This window comes from Engraulis encrasicolus, chromosome 18 (assembly GCF_034702125.1).
Source record: "Engraulis encrasicolus isolate BLACKSEA-1 chromosome 18, IST_EnEncr_1.0, whole genome shotgun sequence".
NCBI classification, from domain to species: domain Eukaryota; kingdom Metazoa; phylum Chordata; class Actinopteri; order Clupeiformes; family Engraulidae; genus Engraulis; species Engraulis encrasicolus.
In genome coordinates, this window is record NC_085874.1 from 34205556 (window position 1) to 34208055 (window position 2500).

The window sequence follows — 2500 nt, forward strand, 5'->3', positions numbered from 1 at the left end:
GATGGTGAATGAAGAACAGTCCCCCAAAAGTTGTTGTGGCTAGGCTGACAGCAGGGAAACTTTATTGTTTTCTCCACGGAGACGGGGTATCACTAAAACGCTATGCCACAAGCACAAGTGGAGGACTGGAGTCCACATACTGGAAAGCAGCCTAGGTTCCTGGTTTCCCCATTAGCATCCCTGTTGTCAGCATAGGGCGTAGGCAGAGCAGTTGGGATTTTTCCACAGTAAACAAAATAAGATAATCACCTTTGAACTGTGCTTTTGCGAGATATTGAAAAAAAAATGTCTGATCATCAATAACGTCGAGTCTGGCGTCACAAGGTTACAATCAGCAGGATGCAGGAACTAATTTGAGGTCAAACTTTCATTCTAAATTTTTTCAAGGTCAATGATACAGGTGCTCATAACTAAGCCTGTTTCACCCGAGAGATGGCTGACAATATTTGTCAGTCTGGAGAAGATACATTCAGGAATAGACCAGTTGATTGCTCTTCTGTGGATTTAAATGTCTTCAAGTACGACTTTTTTCCCCACTAACGAATGTATCTTCAGGATTACTTAACTTAATTATTGTTCTACACAAGGAGCCATTCCGGTCTGGCTAGGAGCTATGTGCTGCCTCCCTCTAGTGGGCAAATCTGGTAAGACGTTCTGATGGGCCAGAAGACTTAACAACTTGTCACAGGAGTACAAACCACTGCAGACTTTTCAAACATTATGAAAACAATTTATTCCAGAAAAAAATACAAATTCAATTTATATTGTCAAGACCTCACCTTCTTTAGAGTTTTATGCTCACAATATCCCCTTTGCTTGAAAGTTTCAATCTCAAACTAATACAATAGTGTCAGTGTCTTCCAGTAATTTGTCTGGTAACAAAATTGGACAGTCAAAGTGACACTCCCAATGCCTGTGGTGTGAGCATACACCAGGTCTTAATTTCAACTTAAAATGTCGTGTCAATTGGTCAATTGAGCTCTCTCTCTCTCTCTCTCTCTGTAGAAATACAAACAAATACAAACAAATAAAAACAGAAATAAAACATAGAAATGGGGTATATGACAAAAGTGCTTTTAAAAAGTTGCTCTGATGTAATGTCACAATGTCAGATGTAGACTATGCTGCCATCATACAGGCTATAAATTATGCCATCAGATGAGGCCCATGACTTGAGGCCCATGACCATGATTCACATGCAGACAACTAGATACCTCACCAGAGTTGAACATCTGTACATGGCTGTCATCTTACAGTAACACTGAACACTGAAACACTTTGTTTAGAAATATCTACTTATTATATTATTATGAAGGTGGTTTCCTAATAAGATTTGTAGGATTAGATGTTTTTTTAAGATGTATTGGCATCAGAATTCTTGAACAAATGGCAACATTTTTGGAGGAGAAAGCCAACGTACACCAGAAGTGCAGATAGCGGGTACTTGTTCACTTCAGAGGGGAAGATACCGCACACGCACACTCTTGTCCATCATGATGCTGAATTTGATAAGACAAACGACTACACAGTCTCACCCCAAGTAGTCAATTTTTGACCACTCAATTTTTGACACCCCAAGACTGCAATTTTTGACGTCTTGGGTATTCCTTCCACGTCACATTTTGACTATGTCCTCAAAGGCGCCCCCTTGTGGCAGCATAACGTCATTGAGGTTAGGTTTAGGAATAGGTTTAGGGTTAGGCCACATAGTCAAAATGTGACGTGGAAGGAATACCCAAGACGTCAAAAATTGCCGTCTGGTCCAAGGTAGTCAGAAATTGACTACTTGGGGTGAGACTGCGTTGCAAACGATGTTTCGGCCAGTGTGGCCGTACTCTGTCTTAAGAATAGCACCACTGACAGAAGCATTGTTTGTTTAATAAAATTCAGTATGATGAACAAGAGTGTGTGGTATCCTCCCCTCTGACGGAAGCACAATTTACCATTTAAAAACACAGTGGTCCTCATTCCGCTTGATAGATTCTCTGACGGAGCTTGTCTGAGGTAAGCTCTGGACTCCACCGTGAGGCATCTAGAGTTCCAATTGTAAATCTATGATGACGCTATGAAGCTTTGGGGGTACATGTGACCAGCGGTGGAAAAACTGCACTGACAAGTACAGAGTAAAAGTTCTGCTTAGGTTTTCCTTCTGCCTGTGCTCTCAACACAGGTGATTTCACTAGTTAGCTAAGCTCACCAACCTAGCTTACGGCATGTGGTAATGAGCAAAGAATTGTACAGGGAGAGAGAGATATTTCAGGTTCGGTTTTTTTCCAGTATCCATGTGATGTCAGGTGAACGCCCCTTTAGGAGACCTTTGGTTAGGAGACCTTTGGAGTCTTGAGGTTGAGAATAAATGAAGTTCCCTTGGCGCTGTAGCTGGCGATAGCGCACTTCTTGTGCAAACACCACAAAGAGAGAAGAAGAAGAAGCGGACAACGGCCACTTAGGAGACCGAATTTGAGCACAAGCTTTTGCATTGGATGGGCAGAGTTTGGGA

General features: G+C 41.8%; 1 protein-coding gene across 1 annotated transcript in view; it reads right to left on the reverse strand.

The window, feature by feature from the left end:
- Positions 1 to 345: 345 nt before the first annotated feature.
- Positions 346 to 2500, reverse strand: part of iyd (iodotyrosine deiodinase) — an 8146-nt gene continuing 5991 nt past the window's right edge. Inside the window, exon 5 of the mRNA XM_063223485.1 lies at positions 346 to 2500. This exon is cut by the window's right edge and continues 418 nt beyond it. The gene's annotated coding sequence lies outside the window, so the exon portion shown is untranslated.